This window comes from Temnothorax americanus, unplaced genomic scaffold (assembly GCF_048541705.1).
Source record: "Temnothorax americanus isolate GAGA-0224 unplaced genomic scaffold, ASM4854170v1 Scaffold47, whole genome shotgun sequence".
NCBI lineage: Eukaryota > Metazoa > Arthropoda > Insecta > Hymenoptera > Formicidae > Temnothorax > Temnothorax americanus.
Window position 1 is genome coordinate 973332 of NW_027509624.1, and position 21745 is coordinate 995076.

General features: G+C 44.0%; 1 protein-coding gene across 9 annotated transcripts in view; it reads right to left on the minus strand.

Moving 5' to 3' along the window:
* The window catches only part of LOC143903486 (uncharacterized), a 110168-nt gene that overhangs the window by 71597 nt on the left and 16826 nt on the right, over positions 1-21745 (minus strand). The window contains exons 1-2 of one of the 9 annotated variants that reach the window (XM_077417111.1): positions 3374-3486; positions 654-934 (exon numbers count right to left, since the gene is read on the minus strand). The exons of 6 other annotated variants lie outside the window; for them this stretch is intronic. The gene's annotated coding sequence lies outside the window, so the exon portion shown is untranslated. Of the gene's footprint in view, positions 1-653; positions 935-3206; positions 3345-3373; positions 3487-21745 lie in introns of those variants that run through there. 2 more of the 9 variants (XM_077417112.1, XM_077417113.1) reach the window with 2 other exon arrangements.

Here is a 21745-nt window from a genome sequence, read left to right on the forward strand (position 1 = left end):
GAGGTAGGGTGAAAGATAGGTAAAGGCAGAAACCCGGGGGGGGGGAGAAGAGAAAGATGCGGTTTTCTTCACCGGCTTTACCTTCTCTTTCTCCGAAGTGCCGAAGGGATGTTTATCGAAGGCCCTAAACGACGATCATTGGTTGCTTTTTGGCCCTAAAGGTCCTAAACGGCCGTCGGCGGTTGCTTTAACTCCTGAAGGCCTCTAATCGTCCCACTTGTCACGACAGAATGCAAATTCGTCTTTCGGGGTCAATAACCTTGACTACATTCCTCAAAGAACCTTCCGAATATCACTCACTAAAAATTTTTTTTCAATTATATTTTAAAAGTTACATAAATTCTCCATGCTTTAAAAAATTATAGCCAAAAAAAAACGTAACGCAAATATAAAAATATGTAATGGATGAAGATCAAAGAATGCCTGATGTATCTAAAGCTTCGCTGACAATATAAGACAAACTTGCGTAATTATCATGTAAAATACGTATAATTATCTACGCGTGTAAAAAACTTCCTTTCTCTGGTTTATTTTATAAACATAACGGTCGGAAATACTCCGAAAACCCCGGCGTTTCGAAGATGTAAGTGATACTGGGAATTGTAGGGTTTACAGTGGACGGCAGGGGAAGAAACACGATGACATATGGTTACCTATGCTGTTCCTCGAACTGCTGGAAACCGGCTCGAACTGCTGAGAGACTTGGTGAACGATCGCGATGCGTATCAGTCGGCGGTTCGTTTCCGGATAGCTCACCAAACCGCCGATCAGTCTCGTGATTCAGCACGCGAATCACTTTTCTCGTCTTACAAAACTGCACTGCTGGGTAAATCAATTTGGATCACCGAACAAGTCTTTCCCCGATTTAAGAACCATTCGACGAACATTCCGGGCGACGCGACGGAAAGATAGAGTGGTACTTGTTACAGTTTATCTAACGCATAATTACAGACGATTGTAATAAAGAAAAAATTAAGGAGCAAAAAGTGTGTAGCTTATATACGGAATATATGAGATTGTGGCAGAATGATAAAGAGCGTAGCACAGTTATCAAAGAGGCAACTAGAAAAAGAGACTAGCAGATGGCGGATAATTTTCACCCCGAATCAGTTTTACACAAAGTTACGATCATAATGTTTATCACTACTACGGACAGTGGATGTGATATGCGTTATCGAGGGCTCGCGGATATCTAATCGTATTTTTACCAGTTAAAGATTAAATATATATTAAGACGGGAATGTGTAAATCGTCCATATTCTTGGAATCATATTGGAGATCTAAATTCGGATGAAGTTACGAAAAGCTTCTTTTACCCGCAGACCAATATTAGGAATATTTAGAAAACGGCAGTTATTTACTTTCATTCTTATCCACGTGACGATTATAATACTGATGGGACTGTACGTTTGCAATAGCCTCGCGATGAATTTACTTTTTGCGCGAACTAAACGACAGACGCAAACTGCTTCGCTAAATAAAAAAACTATCTTATATAGTCTCGGGACGTGCTCCTAATCGCGACGCGAGAACGTTACTCCGTAACTTGCCGCGAATGGGAAAGCAACGGCCGTTTTCCACGTTTCGTCGGTTGCGCGATACGTTAAAATAGCCGACTATAGTCTCTCGAGGCTCGAAGAAGCTCCGGTTGCCCTCGCATAGATGTGCGCGAACGCACGCCGTCTCTCCCTTTCTCCCCCTACCCTTTCTGTCTCCCTCTTTCTCTCGTACTCCATCGTCCCTGTCTCGTCTCTCCCGTACCCTTTTGTCCCGGTAGAAGAAACGCGGGTCGAGGAGCTTGTGCCCTCGCCGCCGCCGCTAGGTACGCGAGCGTGGAATTCGCGATTCTATCGCGGCACTCAACGCTATACAGGCTGCTTCAAAGTCAACATTTCTTCCGACATACGAATCTAACAGATAATCCCAATAAGCAATGGAATGACGTAGGACAAGTTGATTTATTAGGGAATGATTTCGTTATCTGAAAAGAATTTTTCTGTTGCAATTTTGTATTGAACGATAAAATAAACTTTTACGCGAAAAATCTAAGTTTACACGTCGTGGAGAAGCAAGGTTCTACATGGCACAGGATGTAATAATCGTTAATGCAACGTAAGGAAGCATTTTGCATACGATCAGAAAGAGATCCGAAAGGATACACGATAACTATGGGTAATCCTGTACACTATAACAATGCCCGATCGAGGCCGCGGCAGGTCTCTTACATCGGCGCGGGTCCGATCTCATCTTTTCCGCCGTGAGATCGATCGATATTGACGAGTGCATGAAACTTTCACCGTGGCGAAGCTTCTTCGATACGAAAAGCGAAACGGAAGCGGGGAACAACAGGCTGGAAGGAAGTCGTTGAAGAAGACGAGCCTCTCGAGTATTCGAAGGCACGGGGCGGCCGCTAATAAGGCCTCTTATTCATCTCCCCGTTCGCCGTTGCGTATATCTTCGCTGAAGCGTCCCCCGGCTCGTGGATACGCGAGATAGATCCGCACTGGCAGAAGGAGAGGAGACATCTGGTAGCGGCCGGTTTTTCTTCCGACAGCCGCGAGTACGCGCGACGCGCTCCACGCATCGCCCTCGTCACACTTTCGGACGGCACGCGTGTGCGCACGCACGCATCGCGGCGCGGCACGGGGAGGCGAGAGGAACACTTTGGAGACGGGGGGATAGAAAGGGACGAGTTTATTGTGTTCTGGAAAGAACTTGCCATAACAGGAAGTAATATGCAATAAAAATAAAGCGCGCACGATAAGATAAGAGTATCGAGACCAAGTATGCATCGGCGTACGAGACCAAGAAAAATGTAATAAGAGATAAAGAGAAAGAGTTAGAGAGAGTAGAGAGAGAGAGAGTGTGAGAGAGAAAGCGAATTTATTTTTATGCCCCGGGATCAATCCCCAATGGTCGATAGCAATAATCATTATATGAAACTGATAAGTCCGTCCAATAACAAAACCCTAGTAATGCCGAGGAGAAAAGACAAAACTACGGTACAAGCCGAAACATTATGGCATTTGAGGACACTTGGCGAGGCGAACAAAGACGAGACCGCGAGACGGGAAGAAGACCGGAGGAAAAAAAAGAGAAAAGAATGAAAAAGGAAGAGGAAGAATGAAAGTCGGCGCGCGGACAGGAACGAGAGATGCGAGGCGATCGCGAGCAAAGGGCACGTGTAATTGGACAGCGAAGGGCACCTCTCTCCTCGTCGGCGATGCGCCCTCCCGCGAGACGGGGGGGAGGGGGCGGTGGGGTGCGGCGGGGTACGGCGCGGCGCGGACACTGTGCGGGGCGACGAACGGGAAGCGTGGCGCGGCGCGGCGCGGCGCAGCACGGCGCGACGCGAAGCAACGTTTGTATATACCTCTCTCCGTGCAACGCGTTGGGCTCTCGCTCCGTCACGCGCGCGGGTACGGAGCGTGAAAGAGTCGCGGGGTACGCCTAGAGCCTAGGCACGATACTGAGGACCTCCGAGCCGCGGCGGCACCGCGCTTTCCTCAAGAGCCTGTGGCGGAGAGGCGCGGGAGAAGGCACACGACGGAGGAGAGGGGATCGGTTGAACGGCGGGGGGGCAGACGGACGACAGGGTGGCAGGAGGGAACAGGAGGGTGTAGGATAGAGGCACACACACACACACACACACACAGGGGTAGAGAATTCTCTCTGTTATAGATTAAAATTTTTTACGGGGAAGATATTGATTGTTGCTTTTTATTAATGTAACATTAAAGTGGTGCCCGCGGCGGTGGGGACGATCGCGCCCCGCTGTGCGCGCCCGCCGTGTGGTGGGGCCCCCCTTCCGACCGGAGCAGACCGATCGGGTGGGGATGACGAAAGGGGACGTGGAGGGGTGGAAAGAGGGTACGGAGGCGCGCAACGACGAGCCGAGGAGAGGAAGTAAGAACCGACGTGCGTTTTGCGAAACGACGGCGGTAGGGGAACGTAGAGAAGAAGATCTGGGCGGGGGTGAGGAGAAGGCGAGCGAGGGGAGAGGAAAAGAGGCACGGGAGAGCGATTCGCGAGGCGCGTCGGCGGTGGAAGGGACGGGCGGAAGGGCTCGAAGCGGCGGAAATAGTGCCATAAATACGAACATTTTTCGTAACGTCTTGCAGCCCTGTTTTGACAATCATCCCCACCACCGAGGTCCCGCGTACCCTCTCCGTCATGCGATTCCTACCAAGCGACCCCCTCGGAACCCCCCCCTCTCTCGTTTCCTCCTCGGCCTACCCGCTCGCGCTCGTCCCCCTTTGCCTCGCATCCCTCGGATCTTAAATACGTAGATACACTTACACACGCGACCGAACGAGCGGCCCCCCACGCGTACACAAAAAGGGGCAACGTCTCGCACCCTCTTCGCCTCACCTACCAAGTACCCCGCGCGGACGCGATTTCCCTTTCCTCTTCCCTCTCGTCACCTCCTCATCCCACTCGTACTCTCGGCCTATTCTTCTACTCGCTTTGACATTTTTCGCGAGTTAAGGCCCGCACGAACTTCGCGGAAATCCATCTTGCGCTGACTCCGCCGCGCCCCTCTCGTACTTACTTTTCTCCTTGCTCCTCTCCTCTCCTCATCTCTTTTTTCCTTCGATTTCTTGCGTCTCGGCTTTTTTTCTACGGCGGAGCGGGAGAGAGGTCGACGCGGGACAGATCGATGCTTCCTTCCGAGACAGCGACGACAAGCGGAGAGTAGACAGGGCGAGAAGACAGGTTCCCCTGCATGCTCCCTGTTCTCCGAGCCGAAGGTGGGCCTTCTAACTGCTGATTTACCACGCAGCGATATGTTTAACATCGATGTAACGCGTCATCGCGTGTCGCGTATAACGTATACACACACGGTGGATTGTAATTGAGAATCGCGAAGAGATTGCAAACGGGAAAATGATTAATGGCGTCACACGCGGCGTGATCGGATCAGAGGTGAGATTAATCGAGGGAAAACGCTAATACGAGTTCATCGCTCGCTCGATTACGTGTGCAACCGTGTGTACGCGTTAATGTACGCCAATCTTCATAATCCCGCGCGCTGTCGCGCCGTCGTCGGTGCATTCCCTGGTCTTTATGGGCGCAATTCCGAGCCGTTAAAACCATTCGAGTTACAAGCATCGAACGCGCGACCTCTCGCCGCTCCGCCACGACGCCGAGGGACTTTGTTTTATCGCACGTTTGCGTAACAGGGCCTGTAGGCTGATTCTCTTTTTTGTCGAGAGAGGCGAGGCGACAAGCGCGCGTGCGCGCGCGCGATTAACGCGCTCCCATTCTGTAACATTATTTTAAATAGAAAAGAACGTGCATTTAACTTTTTGCTCACGGTCCAAAAAAAAAAAAAAAAATACACAGTCTCACTTTTAATAACGTTAAGGAACGTTCTGTTGACTCTGGGATTTTCTAAAAGGTACCTCGGCGTCCCTTCTCGTTCTCTCGGATAGAAACCATTCTTTCCAAATAGTACCCAGAAAATATTGACTGCTTAAACACCCATGACTGCACCGTTTAAAGCCGCTCTTCTAGGAAAAAATCGCTAAACACGCCATCAAATTTTATTTCTCTCTTCGGCACGTCGGACATAAAGAATTAACGACAGGAAATTCGAAGAATTCGGAATGGATCGGGCTTATCGTTTTACCACATATGAAGAAAATATTATTTTCTAAGGGAACGTCGCGCGTGTTCCGCAGGGTTTGCCGTCACTATCCATCACTAGATATAAAGAGAATAACTCGCGAAAATGTCTGCTGCACTCTCTCGTGACCCTCGTTAAAGGGGGCAACCCGTATTACCTTCGTCGTTCCACCGACAGCGGAAGCTCGAGAAAAAGAGCCGGAGGAAGCCACTTCGAGGACTGCCAGATTGTATTTCGGCGTCGCCATTTGTTTGGCACCCGCCACGAGAGATCGAAGCCTCACGCAGGAAGGAAGATCGAGGGAGACCCGACTGCGACTGCATCATCCGTGCAGTCGTCGCGTAACGATCGATTTCAGAGGCTGATTTCGATATCGCGCGCTCAGTCGCCGAAAAGAACCGGATGCTAACAATACCCGGGGTATCTTTTAAATCCGACATTTTCAATATTTCAACATCCTCAATTGAAAGTAGATTCCTACAGCAATTTTGATTTAATATCGCTTAAAAACCCTCGAGATATTTTCTTTAAAAAATTAATCCTGAAAGCATAGTATATCGTTTAGATTTAAAGACCACCAATATCCTTTTCAATATCGAGTCGGTCTTTCTTGTTACTTTCTTTCATAATTATGCATATAATCTGAATATGTTCATAAAATATTATATATTCTGCTTCGTTATGACTGTTATATATGAGTATATGAGAATTACTTTGTAATACTCGAAAATTGTAGGACTCGATCGTTTCTAAAGCTATCGATTTCGAAGATAATAGTGTTTGAGTATAGCGATATTGTTTTCGATGAAAGGCGCGACACACTTCTCTCTCGTTGTCAAGAGAATATTCACACCTCAATCCGGTTTACCAGCACTCTTACATGTCGTTCACACGGAAGAGTGCCCTTTTTAGCTGACACGGGTTTTCTTTTTGAGAATAAAACGCTCTTATATCAAATATCAGAATACCATTAGCTATCAGGAGTTTTGACACGTTCGCGCGTTGCTTCGGTATAATTCTATCGCTGGATTTAGCGTCATAAAAGTTTCTGCCCTACATCGCAACGGTACTGTCGTGCTTGAGCCTACGAGTCTGTCCATTTCTATAGCTGCGTTTTTCGGATTTAAAGTTAAACGAGCACGTTTCTAAACTACGAAACAAAAGGAAGCGGATAGCGGAAAGCGCGACCAAAGAGCGAGTTGGCTTCGTTTTGGAGTTTCGAAGTAAAGTAAAATCACGAAGAATCTTGCGCTCTGGCTAACGCACTGCAACATTAAGGTAAAGGTACCAGTACCCGGACATGTACCTATATCCGGACACCTTTGTTATTTATAAGTATAACGCGAATTAAAATCAAAGATAAAAATATTTTTTCTTGTAGTTTGAAACTTCAGTTATAATATCCAAACGTTTATTTTCATAAATTTATATATTTTTAAAGGTATCCAGACACAGATACGTGTCCAGGTATTGGTACATTTCCTATCCTTAAGTGTCCGGGTATTGGTACCTTTACCTTACGGCACTAGTCCGCAAACGAGCGATACTCTAAGCATGACGTGGCGTTCGGGCGTAGTGCGCGGACGCTGTTCCGTGGCTCGTTATAAAATGACGCCGTCCGTCTTCGTTTCGAATCGCGCCCGCTCGGATTCGCGTTACCCGCCGGTTATCTTATCGCGTTACGGAAAGGAATTTCGATTACGACGTAGGCAGGTCGGGCCTCCCTTTTTTTTATACGACCGCGATTAGCCGAACGCTTTTTTTTAAGCGAGTGTGCTCACGCCACGATCCGGGAACCGGGAGGGTGAAATACCGGATGAATAAAGGGGGCAGACCGGGGCAGACAGACGCGGGAAGGAAAGAGGAAGAAGGCGAACAAAGGGAGATTTATTAAAGCCAAAGAGATGATGCATGATATCGACCGTTTTCTTCTCCATTTTTGATTGCGCTGCTCCTCGCGGGAGTATATTTCGTCAGATTTTGATCGTGACTCATTGTCAGAAGAGTAACTCTTTGAGAAACGTACTGACTCTTAATTCCTCACCTTGATGAGTTTCGGTTAAATCAATACAGAAACGACGCAAAGGTTTACAAATCGCGGAGCTTATAGCAAAAGTGTGAAGTCACTTTTGAAGAGAGTTTACAAATTTACGATGTATACTAAAGTTCCGATGTATACGATTATTACATTAAGATCGCCGATGCAAGGTTCTCTAGCTTTCTACACTCGCGATTGATTCCGCCGATTCCGTCGAGTTTTTGTCGGGAGAAGATCGGCAAATTGATGTCCCTGGCACATCGCAAAGTAACCTGCATTCTCTTCTCTTCCTTCCTGAAGCATTGTCTCGTTTATGAATCCACCATCCCGCCGTTCGTCCTCACCTCGGCGCGGCGCGGCGCGGTGGGCCGAGGCCAAGTTTAATTCTCAAAGACCGATAGCAATTTCCCGAGGAGAAAAAGGAGCGGGGACATGCGCGCGTTCGCTAGTCGCCCTCGATCGATGCGTCATAAGCGATTAATCTATTTAACGTATCCGCGGCGTCGCACATCGGCCGGTCGAACGAAGGAACGACGAGTAACGACGTTATCGGTTTCCTCTTTTATGACGAACTACTTAAAGCGAGCAAATTTTTAAATTATAAAAGGGAAATGTCGGCTTATTTTTATGAGATTCCCCCCCTCTGCTCTCCCTCGTCGTTTTAGCGAGAATTACGAACGTAGAATGTATCAAAATTGGAGAAATATTTTACAAGTTCAAAAATTTTAAACACACTAAAGCTTGATGAAAAATATTATCTTGTTGAACGTACGATCGGTTCATTTCGTAATCTCGAGAGTAAAAGAGTGATGCCTGAACGTTTTTCATTCAGAGGATGATGAAGTATATTTAATATAAGACACGAGAAAATATACGTTTAGCTACACTAGATTTTCGAACGCGAGAACGCATGCATGTCTCGCCTAACGTTTACAATTAGACTCACAGTTGGGAATTGCGTCATCCATGTCACGTCATCAAACGAGATTATTTGAGATAACTCTCGATCGGATTTTAACGAAGTAATTTGAACTTTTGTCGGCGCGCAATAGATAACATCTACGCCTATGTGTACTCGCGCAATCTACATCGAAAAAAGAAGAAAGCAAGGAAATCGTGGGATCGAGTATCTCGACTGTGGTTCGCCGGCGCGGCGTCTGAAAAACGTTGGAAAGAAGAACGTTCGCTAAAGTTGAAGAATTTATGCTTTTATTGCTAAATTAACGAAGATGTATTTTAAAGATTTATTCAGATTTATGGTTTTTTTTCCAAATCTTTTCACAATCTTTTTATATCCAATTTGAAAAGCGTATTAAGACCTACTTTCTATTTTAATTTGGTAGTCTCTATCTTTTAATTTCTCTTTCTCGAAAATCCTGAATCTCTTATGTCCCCTCCTCTCTCTCTCTCAAGCCGCTGTTCTAAAAAATTTCGCATACATTATTTTTTCCTTATTTCACCAATTTACCAGAAATCTTTTTACGTCGAAGTTGCGTAACAATTTCGCAAAAAGAAGGTCTCTCGCTTGTCGCGGTGTCTGTAAAAATCAAGATCAACGGTCTTGGGACAACCCGTACACGCGATCTCAACCACGGGGAAGGGTTAAGGACGAGCTCGCACGTGATCCTCGTCACGCACACGCGCGCGACGAATTAATAAGAACCGATTATGCAGTGTATGTTGTTTCTCACGTTTGACGTGCGTTACGCGATCGCGGTTTAACCACGCACGACGATACCCGACGTGCGTTTCGCCCATTGGGAAAAGAACGGGTGTGCGGACAGGCAGGTGGAAAAAAAAAAGAGGGAAATGAATCGTAGCACTGCGCTTTCTGGCCTTCCGGCGTACATATCCGTGTGTACGTCCGAGCTGCGAAAAGAGCCGCTCGTTCGCGCGATGAATGGTTTTTCTAGCGTACGTTGCCGCCGTAGCTGCCGTTGATGATGATGCTGGTGCTGGTGCTGCTGTTGCTGTTGCTGTTGCTGCTGCTGCTGCAAATGCGCCGCGTATAGAAAAGTCACGGAGTAGAGTAGTAACATGGTTGCAGAGGAGTAACATTATTATACGCGGTGGATTTAATTGCTTTCGACTGAAGCACAATATCGCTATGACACTTTACTTTTGTCCGTCTTTTTTGGCGATTTATATCGTTTTTAATTACGTGTTACTGACAACAGTCATCGAAAGCGGCAAATACGTAATATCGTGGTAAAGCAGAATGAAGGACCGTGCAAGACCCCGCCGTGTCATAAAAAAAAAAAGCACTGAATCTAATCTCAGGATACTGTAATCGTGCTTACATTGCAAATTCGTTGTAGCTTCAACGCTTATTATGTATTATTTTGAGTGTATAGATGTGTATTTTCGTCATGGGCATTGTATTTTAAATCATGCGGCACATAAGATCGTATACATTTGCGTTATATTTAATAATGTGACAAATAATAATAATTAATAAAAATCTTCTCTCGAGATTCGTTATCGAAAATTATTCTCGAATGGATTCAATTTAATGCGAGCCATCGCAATGGCCGCGCTGTAGGGAATTGGTTTCTGTTTTAATAAATATCGCGTCACTAATTCTCCGCTGTCTCTAGGTTCTGCGTTTCTATAGCGCTCCAAAAAGAATCGCTCGATACGTATCAAGCGTTCGCGTACGAGAGCTCCGCGATAAAAAAAAAGGGGGACGGAGGCGGGGAACGGAAAATCGCGTATCGGCGAGCCGGGCCGACGACGACAATCGCGAAATCAATTCGCATTATTCGTTTAAAAGTATGTACCGCCTGGTGACGTCAGCGACGACGAGAGAAAGATAGGAGGAGGAAAAGAGAGAGAGAGAGTGAGAGAACGAAAGAGTAGGCGTGTGTAAAGGGGTGTCGAGCGGAGGCAAGTGGCCCCGTCTGCCTCGTCGATGCTCTCAAACAATCCCTTTCCACCACCGTTGCGCTCGCTCGTGCCACCACTAGCACACACGACCACCTCTTCCGTCGGGGGTGCTTTCCACCACCGACCGCCGCCTCCTCTTCCTCCGTCGAGACACCCTCTCTTCCTCCGTTTCGAGCGCGCACCACCCCTTTATCATTCCCCCCCCCCGTAACCCCGCCGCTTGCATGTCCCTCGTCGTCGTATCGTCGACAGCCCCGTGCGCAACCCCTTTCTCTATCCCTGCTTCTTACGATCGCGAACGCGCGGACTACGAGCCTCTACGTTATTTTAGATCGTTATTCGCAGCCCGGGTTAAAAAATTTTAGGATCCCTGAAAAGTAAGGCTATATCTATACGCCGAAATTGTGTAAAGTAAGCGTAAAAAGCGCACAAGTTTAATAAGATTTCTTCCCTCTATAACACTTTGATAGTAAAGTTTTCTTTAGAGCTTGGCAAAATCCACGTCAGTCTTTCTGCACATGATACATAATTTATCGACTTGAGATTGTCGTCGTTGTGTAAAATATCAACTTTTGCGGATCGTTATAATTTTCTATTTAATAATTAGAAACGGTGCATCGAAATATATACCTCCGCTATTGTTCGAGTCAAATTGACTTCATGCAAGATTTGCCTCGGCCGACCTTCGATCATGCGCTGCGCCTTATACACACACACGTAACACACCACGTATCCAGCGGCTCATTAAATTTTACAGACGCGCCGTCGCCGTCGAGCGAGCGTCTTTGAATTTTCGAGCGAGTCGATAAGGGCGAGGAGAAACGGCTGCTTACTTTCGATAGCGCGAATTATCGCCGACTCATTCACGTGCCCGTGCATTATTACCGAATGCCCCGCGAGCATTAAATCGCCCGATGCCCGAAACGTTGCGCATTACACATCCGATACACATTGAGCGAGCGGACGCATGTATACTCGCGATAAAGCGAGCGCGACCGGCTTGCGGCTACTTTATCAACGTTTTTACGATATTAGGTTGCGGCAAAAGGCTCGTCGCTTTTTCATTTAACGTCAATTTAAATTTGCCATATCAATTTCTGCCATTGATCGTCGCAACAGCGGGTGTCCGGCGCGGGGGCGCAACACGTGTAAATATAAATTCGTGGACATCACGCGTTCCTTTTGTAACTTCCGGCAAATGTTTTAATTGCACGTAATACACAAAATGAATGTCAACCTGTATTACCCTGAGCTATATTTTATACATTAAAAGTAAGAGACATGAAAAAAAGCATATTAATACAATACCGTGGAAAGAGATTAATATAGCGTTTCAATCAGCAGAAGTTTCAGGGATGTTCGACCTCAAGAGGAATTAATACGTTATAAATTATAAATCAGATCATTAAATAAAAACGATATTGATTACCGATTTTTAATAATATAATGTGCATAAAATTATTTCGAATAAACTTATATGCTGCATTGCGCGTCACATTAACATTTCCGAATAATCAACAAATCATTTGCATCTTTTTGGAATAATACAACAGCCTTCTTCGGTGGTGGTAGAGGGGGATGAGCTTCGGAAACGCGCGATGGGGGACAGTCACATCTCTCGGCTGCATTTCGTGTGGAGGGAGAATTATTGTCTCGCAAAAGCTGACGTAGACGTTGCGCTTTTATATAAATCTTACTATGGCTTTCTATCGTCGCGGATGCCGAGCCAATTGGTTAAATGGGAGAAGATTCGTTTTTAGCGAGCCAATTCGCAACGGTCGCGAACGGGAAGGGGGCCCGTGGAATAGGGATGGATCGGTGGGGCGGGCGAGACGGCAAACAATAAAAGTAAGGTAAAAGCAATAAGAATTAAAATGTAATATTGCCGATACGCGATAAGGGAATGACTGCACTACGTAGCAACCAATCAGACAGGACAAATGCGGGCAAACATAAACGAGTATCTGGGCTCCTAATATGCGGTTTGTATATCGGTATACGTTTAAGTTAAATAAAATATCGGAGCGCTGAAATGTCACGAGATAACACAGCTGTATTGCTTGATTACAATTAAGTGAGGATGGCCTTTCTGTAAATCGTATGATATTTTCATACGATTTATAATAAACCGTAACAAACAAATGCTTAATATAAATATTACATAAAAATGTCATGCGATAAATTACGAACGTATAAAACTTTATATTTTTTCCTTATGTGCATTTTATATTTTATTGGCGTTTCGAACCAGCGAGAATATCTTTGAACTTTAAATCTCGGACGCACGGAATATTAGCTATAAAAAATTTTGTCTGAGCAAGAAAATTCTTCTCTCGAAAAATATTGGCGGTAAAAAAATTCGCGCGCAAAAAGTTTGCAAGAAAGATTTAGGTTTTTTTGAAAGAAATTTATTTGTAAGCAGTTGAGAAACTTCGTTATTCCTTTTTCATCCGGGAGGCAAACTTTATCCTTGGTAATTTAGTCGAAAAAGTAGCTCTCTGCATTAAAATATTGCAAAGAATAAATTACTCGAAGAGGACACCCGCGCCTTCGTCCGGTGTCGGTGTCGCTCGAGAACGAAAAACCGGTGGTCTCTCGCGACCGAATCGTCCCCGTAAAAATATGTCCGCCGTTGGTGTCACCGTCGCCCCCGTTTTGACCGTGCGCGACACCCCCGCGGGATAAATTTACATCCCGAAGTTACGGGCCGACATACAACCGCGAACGAACGAACGAACGAACGACAACGCATCCCGACGAATTCACGTTCGATGCGCTGACGTCACATGACCGGCGAAATTGATTTTTCGACAGCGAAAGGGGGACACGCGGGGGGGGGGGGGCTCTCGCGATCGTCAAAAAGTGCAGATCCTGAATATTTTAATGGACAGCTCTCGGGACGTGCAGTCGATATACCGGGAAATATCTATAACGGCCACCGTATCACGTGCCTTAATTAAAACGCTTACGCGTTATATTTTGCAGATGAAGCTCGACACGGATCGGAAACGAATGCACTCTGTGTACACGCAATGGCGTAACTGAGGGATCCACGGAACGATGAGGGCTTGAATCATGAGGGATCAGGTATAAAAGAAGGCTCCTCGAGAGACTGAAAAGAGAGAAAGGAAAAACAGAAACGTAGAATGCAATAAAGGAATAAATTAACAATTTATTCCGAGAGAGAATAATAATTTATTCTGCTGTAGAGCATTAAAAATTGCTCTGTGGATATTAATATAATTTCAAAGAAGGAAGAAAAAGAGAGGACGAGGAAAGAAAAGCGAACATGTAAAAAGAAGTGACAGAAGGGAAGGAGAAAAGAAAGGAAACAAGAGATAGGGAATAACGAACGTCGCAAAAGATGCTGAATTCGTCATCTGCCATAATATAATTATAGCATTGAGTCATATCAAAACCACAATGTTATATTTTTACTTTCTTTAGATTATGTCTTGTCATATATTATTATTATTATAAATTACTCTACATTATCATAAAATATACTCGAGTTTAGAAACGAAATTAACATTGGCATTGTCTGGGGGAAAGCTCTCCGAGATGATTTTAGATAAAGGACAAAGAATCCCTGAAATTTTCCGCAAGGGTTTCCCGAATGTTATTCACTGCGTTCACGTAGTGCGTACATACATCCGATATGCGCTTTGTGTGAAGCGCAAGCCTCGATATCCGGGCGGCACTTGTTCGCCCTAAATTGAATCGCGCGATGATCCGTTCGAAAGAGCGTTTCGCCGAGAGCGGTCCGAGGGATCGACAGGTGCTCTTTCGTCGATCCCGGCGCACTGGCGTACACGTGCCACGCGCCCCGTGAGAGTTAATTCCAATGGGAGCCACGCGCCAGCTGTAACGTGCGGCCGGACGCGATATCGCGGCGCGAGAGGCGTTTGACGACAAATTTCCTCGCCATATATAAATGCCTGCCGCGTCATAATTTTTCGAACTGCGGTTTCGATCTTTAAAAAAAGGCACAGGTATAGCTGTACGTGCGGTATTCACTGAATCATAATGAACAGACAAGAAGACTCCTCATAAGAAGGAAAAAACCAAGCAAAAGACTGAATAATAATCTTTTTCATCGTTGTATGGTTCTTGGAAAAAAATAAAGCCTGATCTACAATGTGCTCTTTGCTTTCTGTTTTTTGCTCTTAACCTGTTTGCGACTAAGTATCCCGTATTTCGCAATTGCGTCGCGTAACGCGATGTTTTTTGTTCTCTGTCGTCTAAGATAAAAATTGACGAACTTCAGAAGAGACAAGAAACATCACGTTACGCGACGGAATTGCAAAATACGGGATAGTCGCAAAGAGGTTAAGAGCAAAAAACAGAAAGCAAAGAGCACATTGTAGATCAGCCTTAACACATAAAAGTAGTATGCATCTATTACGTATTACTTTTAATACTTTCTACTTGTTTTTTTTTTCATGAGGGATTACCTTGGTTTCCACTGTAATTTATTGGACATTAAATTATCTAACGCGCATTTTTTAACTATTTTCGGATTTTACGCTTATAAATTACGCGAAATGGTCAAGCGTATATCGAAACAAGTCGCGAAGATCCGTGAAAAAAATGATTAATTATACACTAACGATTATCTGCAAGAATTTTTATTCGCATAAAAGTAAAACTGCACGAAGAAGTAGCGCGTAAATCTGGCGAATTAATTTTTTTATATTAAGAAACTAATTTTTTGCGGACGGTCACGATTGTCGTGACCTATACTTTTGTAAAACTGCAAAACGAAAAGACGCGAAAGTGTTATATATATGCTATTCTGGTTTACTCGTATTGTTTATTAGCAAGATAAAACGCTATTTCCCCCCCCCCCCCAACAATTTCGTCTTTTAAGAATCATAAGAAAATATCCAGCATCCATAAAAACAAGTGAACCATTTGCTTTCAAAGAAATTGTTATCGAAATTGGAAATAAAAAGAATTTAAGACGAGACACTTTAACATAATTTTCAAAATTCCGTCTGGTTCGAGTAAATTTGATTTTCCTTTCTCTTTCGAAGGGCTCAAATATTAACGTCGCGCTATTTCTGACCTTTTCGAAGTTCACGATTTCTCAAATTATCCGCTGAATTACGCGGGACGTTGCACACAATTTTATAATTGACCGAGAAATTCGTCACCGCTGGATCACTCAAGAGTTAACCATATCGCTTAATGAACTTCCGCGTCGGAAGTCGATATGTTGCAATAAAATTCCGTACTTCCGTGCCGTTGATTATCGATATAATTTCGTCTTTCGATGCGTTTGAATGTTTCAAGCGTGCCGTTGTTGGAAGGATACCGAGCCAGTCGTTTCTACAAATCGAGTGAATTTCCAAGCAGGCTATATATAACAAATCGCGGGAAAAAAAGCTTCGCGCTGATCGATAATCTGGCGGTAACATCGTTCAGCTTAGCTCGATACGTACGACGCAGAAAAGACTTTTTCTTTTCTCGTTTTACACCGTAGAATCGTTACCCTCTTTCCCCGAAGTGCTACGAAGTATCAATCTCTTTTTTTCCCTCTTCGTTCGGTATAGCACAAAGACTTCAGATCAACAGAACTCAACTTTCACGGAGAGTTCCACGAGGGGTGTCCTGTACAGAGCAGTTAGAAATCCCCAACTTAACTTGAAAAAATTTTTTTCGAGGCTATTGTTTCCTCTTACAGAAAGAATTCCAAGGAAAAACTTGTCGCAAATGTTAATTAGTCAGATTATTTACCCTGGCAATTAAAATTCCGCAATGGCAAAGTCCATTTGGATTTAAATAGACGATAAAACTTTGTCATTTTAATATACTCATGTCAGAGGTTGTACAACTTATATTTTCTATTATTTATAAAAGTTACCAGTAGATTTCTGACTTACAAGAAAAAGTACGGAAGTGTCCCCTTCCGATTTTGATGAGCTTTTAATAGTTATTAAGAGTTTTTTTCTGAACAAAAATAAGGGACATGTATTTTTTTTACGTGCCCATACGCATGTTTAGGGGGTGAAACACCCCTTTGAAAAAAATCGGCTTTTCTCTTTCGGGCCGAATATCTCCAAAACAATAAAAGATAGAACAAAATTTTTTTAAACAAAAGTTGAATGGTTCGAAGAGTAGATACTTTGAAAACAATAATAAAAAATTTTTATTTTTTAATAAAAATAAAAATGTATTTTGTTATTATTCTAAGGTGCTCAACTTTTGTTTAAAAAAACTTTTTTCTTTTCTAATTTCGGAGATATTCGGCCCGAAAAAGAAAAGTCGATTTTTTCAAAGGGATGTTTCATTCTCTAAACATGCGTATGAACACGTATAAAAAAAAATACGTGTCCCTTATTTTGTCTAGAAAACAACATATTAAAAACTCATCAAAATCGAAAGGGGACACTTCCGTACCTTTCCTTTTACAGTTGAAATTTATTTTAATATCGATTTCAAACTAATTCAAGAAATCGAGCATTGTAATTAGGTTTGGTATCTTCAGGACCTCCTATATTCATCTAGAATATCTCAGCAGGCGCGCGGAAACGCCTGAATTAAGCATTATAGTTAATTATACCGAAGTCAAGGTGGTTTATTAATAATTGGAGTACTCGCACGATCTCTCGCAACGTATAATCGTGGAATTTACGATGGAATCTTTGCTCCGAGAAACGGTGAATCTTCCGCTCGTATGAAACGCATATGTGTGCAATTAGTGGCAATTAGAAAACACGAATCGACTTTGTTTGGGGACGCGAGGATTCGAGAGATTTCTCTATTCTCGCATGCCCGGCCGTGTGACAATACGACCTGAGTCGCACTGTATAATAAGTACTGTAATTGAAGTAATAATCTAGACCTTCGTTCCCATGATAGTTTGCAAAGACGGTACAAATGACATCAAAAATACCGTAATAACGTGTGCTTAATTTTTTAATAATGATAGGTAATATATGTATAACGTGTTCTGTTTAAAGCGAAATACCTCCTAATTGCCTTATGCTTATCTTTTTATTGAGTAATGGAAAAATGTTAACTGAGTATGAACGGTATAATATTTTAAAAGTAAGATAATTACTTTTCGAGATAAAACTTGTTTTAAAAAATATGTCCAATCATATTCTTGATAAAATGACACATTCAGCCAATTATTTTCTCTAATTAAGATTAGAGAGAATTTTAAGAAACTTTTGTGTTTCACACACGATAAGAATTCTATAAATATATAAATATAAAAATCCTAAACTATATATTCAAAAAATTCAATATATAAAACTAGTTTTATACTGATAATATAAATTATTACGACAATTAAGGTAATAATTGCTTGCGTGACTGATGATGTGACAATCAACATGAAATAAAGTTATAGAGACAAATTTCTAATTTTCAAAATGTCATTTTCGTGTGCCTAAGTTAATAATCGTTCTAGTTTTACGCGTTCTCGACATTACCTACGTTTCTAATATACAATCTCATGTAGGTCCGTTTTGCTACGTAGCCTTATGAGCGTTTAATCTTCCGTGCCGTCCATGGCGGGTAGATCGATCGACCCCGCTATTTGCGTTTTTAATTAACGACATTCCATCGTCGCACGGAGAAATAATTTACGCCGCCTATATACCGCTTACGCCTTTTCACATATATAGGCATAGACTCGGCTATATTACGGCTTTAATCGCTGTTATTTTTACTCACTGCAAAAGAGCCAAGATCGTAAAAATAACGTGCGGGCGATCCCGCGGGAATATCGATGAATCACAACCCCAGCAGAAGGTTGCAACCGAGGGGAGGAAAAAAAATTTATACGGAGTATTTATATCGACACAACCGCTGACTATAATCTAGACAGCACTGACTTCTCATAGCGAATTACATCGATTTGCATGAATAACCAACCCCTTTTCCGAGAATCGCTCGATTTTTCGTAGTTTGCGGTCAAAGTTTCAACCGTATAATACACTCACGAACACGATGTTGTGTGTATCGATTAAAAGGCGCACGTATAATGAAAAGTAACTGTAACTAAGCAACCGCGGTAAGACATTGTGCGTGTGATTGCAAGTATAATAATTTCAAAATCGAGCCGTTCTCGGAAAGAAAGTTACATTTGCAAAATTGACCTCGTGCCGCGCGACAAAAGGTGAGATTTATTTTCCATTTGCGTCACCGATTACTAAACCCTGTCCGATCGAACGAGCGGGACGCGAGCTAATCTAGCGTCTCTTGATCGAGAAGGTGCCTTTTCATGCTGACGCTCGACGCTCATTTTTAGCGGCAAGAAAGTCGCATGACCACAATTGACGCCGGCGTCAATTGAAATAATTCATGAATTAAAAAAAAAACAGCGTCAAAATTTCGGCGTCTTCGCGCTGCTTTGGCTTTGACGCTTAAAGCTGAGAAAATCCAGCTTTCTTTGCTTGACGCTAGCGTCAGATCGAAATCACGTGATCTCGCGATACGCTGAAACGAGCGTCCCATGAATTCGCACCTTAAGAGTGCCTCTCGTTCACGACGCGCATTGAGCATTATACGCGAACAAGGTGTAACGATTTCAAACTTTCAGACATTACGCCAGTAACTTTCACGCAAAATAAATCGGCGCGAGCGTGCCCCTCGGGGATTTCTCTCCGGTTCCATCCCGCGCCGCGATTTTTTGTCACGCGCTCACACGCGCCCCGCTCGCTCGCTCGCACGCTCATTCCGCTTTTCCGTAGGCGGTCCGTGCTGCTGCAGCAGCAGCCGGAATGGCGAGCGTTAGTTTTACCTCCGCCGGCATTAAATCAGACGGCGCGGTTTCGCTCGCGGCGTATCCCGGCGGTCGCGGAATTTTCAGCTTTTTTTTTTTGGCGATGCGCAACGGGGAGGGAGAGAAAGCCGGCGACTTCGCGCCGTCATTTTGCGCGTTTTGAAATTCGAGCCACTTATCGTTAGCGCACTTTCGTCACCTCGCGTCGTCCACTCCGCTGACTACATTTTTTTGGTCACCTAACCGCGTAATTTTGTGTCGGAATAAGCTTTTACGTACGATTGAGAATAAATAATAATCAGACCGTCTGCTTTACGTGCACGAAAAACGCAAGTGACGAGTTGTCTTTTATTTCAAAATATCTCATTTAATACAACATTTATCACGTTCTCTCTTGAGAGAATTATTAAAGATTTAATATCCCTCGATAAAAATTTCCCTTTGCACATTTCGATTTTCAGGAAATCGAATTCCAATCTCGCGGTAATAGCTATTATCAGATTCTTGCGTGTATCCTTGCGATTGTCAATCGCTAATTACGCGATCGACTGCTTCGAACGTGCCCGCGCCGCGCGCGCCGGCCCGTTATGCGTGAGAAAATCTCCGCGCGACGACGGCGCGTTCCCAGCGACTCCAGTCCCGCATTTCCTCCTGAAATTAGACGTGGAAAAGCGCGAATCGAGACTCGATCAGACGCTCAACAATACGCACGCGGCGTGTACTCGGCACTCGGTGTTAGAAAGTACATTAACGGCCAATTATCGCGAGCGGCAACAATGGCAAGAGATTCGCGTTAAAGCGCTAATGATAAATCGGTGTAAAATATTCCGTTCACGACATCCGTAAGCTTCTCTCTTTTTTCCCCCCGCTACGAGAAGTGCGTCGCTCCTAAAACATTCGCGTCGCGTCGACACGTTCGCCGGGTTTAACGACGGCGATTAAGTTCGTTTAACCAAAATCTATATTTAAACCCATACGGTGTATAATAACAGATTCAAACAGATCACAGTTTATAAAGTTTTTTTAAATTAATATTATCTAATTTATATATATATAAGTATATTAGAATTCTATTACGCGGTTACGTGCTTATTTCGACGATGTCTCCTCCACTGTCGAAAGTATTCCTAGAACTCTTCAACTGAAATACCAATCAGGTCGAAACTATTTTTACATAATTCAACGGATGCTTGTTGAGAGCATTTTTCAACAAGAAAATTTGATATTGATTCTCCGTTCCGTTAAAATATCACTTGACATTTTCCATAACGAGAGACGAGTTTATTAAACAATTACCGAGCGCATTGTTGACACGTATTATCGAAACGAGAACGTAGAACGTATAGCGGAAGAATAAGAGATCAATTGCATGTTTTGTCATCACGCTTCCGATTTCGCAGGGCCGTTAACAGAAAAAAAGGAGGGTGTCCACGGACTTAATTGTAGAATCGTGTATTGTCGCGCGAGTTATTTCGACCGAGTCATCGCACGCGCGCTCTCGCCAATTCCTCGGCACCGCGTGTGCGTCCCATAATTATCGATCGCCGCGATCGATTTTTATCTCGGCTACTATTCCAGTCACGCGCCGGGATCAGACACACCCTGACCTACCCGACGTGGCGAGAACGTTTCCAGCTTCCGAACAATAATCGCCGCGCCGAGCTCGACGCGGGATGAGGGAGACGTAACGTTGCGTTATATACGATCGGACCTCGTTCTCGGTCGTCGTTGATGATAATTTAGTATAGCTTCGCCTGCGCCTAGCTACTCCGAAAATATTTCGTTTTACCGGTTCCGCGGTAGGAATGTCGATGACCTTGCGGCTTTATAAATGACGAAATTCCATACTAGCCGATATCCATGAACACGTATATGTATATATTTTATATATATACACGTGTATATTGTATGTATAATTATACATATATACGTATATAAAATTCCGTCGGTACGAAAATATACGATCGATGAATATTTATGTAACGCAGAAGAACGCGGAATTTTTCCCTCGTAATTAATAGTACATTTGGTTGCAGCCTTCGGTGCCTTCGGCCGGTATATAATTTAAAACACAAGAACTTTCGCCGTAAAACGTAAACAACAGTCGCTCCTAGTTCTATTATTTTGTTTTCCCCTTCGGCTTTTTATGTGCTCGCGCGACTTTTATCCGGGGAGAACGGGAAAACAAATCCGTCACGACGATCGTTAATCCACGGCTCACGGTAAACGCGTTCAAAGCGACATAAATATTATGCGAACGTTTCGTACGCCCAGTTCGCGAATATTTCCGCGGCAAAACACACGACCGGCGCGGCGCGGCGGCCGTTCAACCGCTCTAAAACGAAGCCGGAGCACGGCTATAAGGAACTTAGAGCCGCCGGCGCCGCCGCTGAGGCACGTCGCTGCTCTCGATCATCATCGGTATTGATCCCTCTCTCCTCGTTGCTCTATCTCT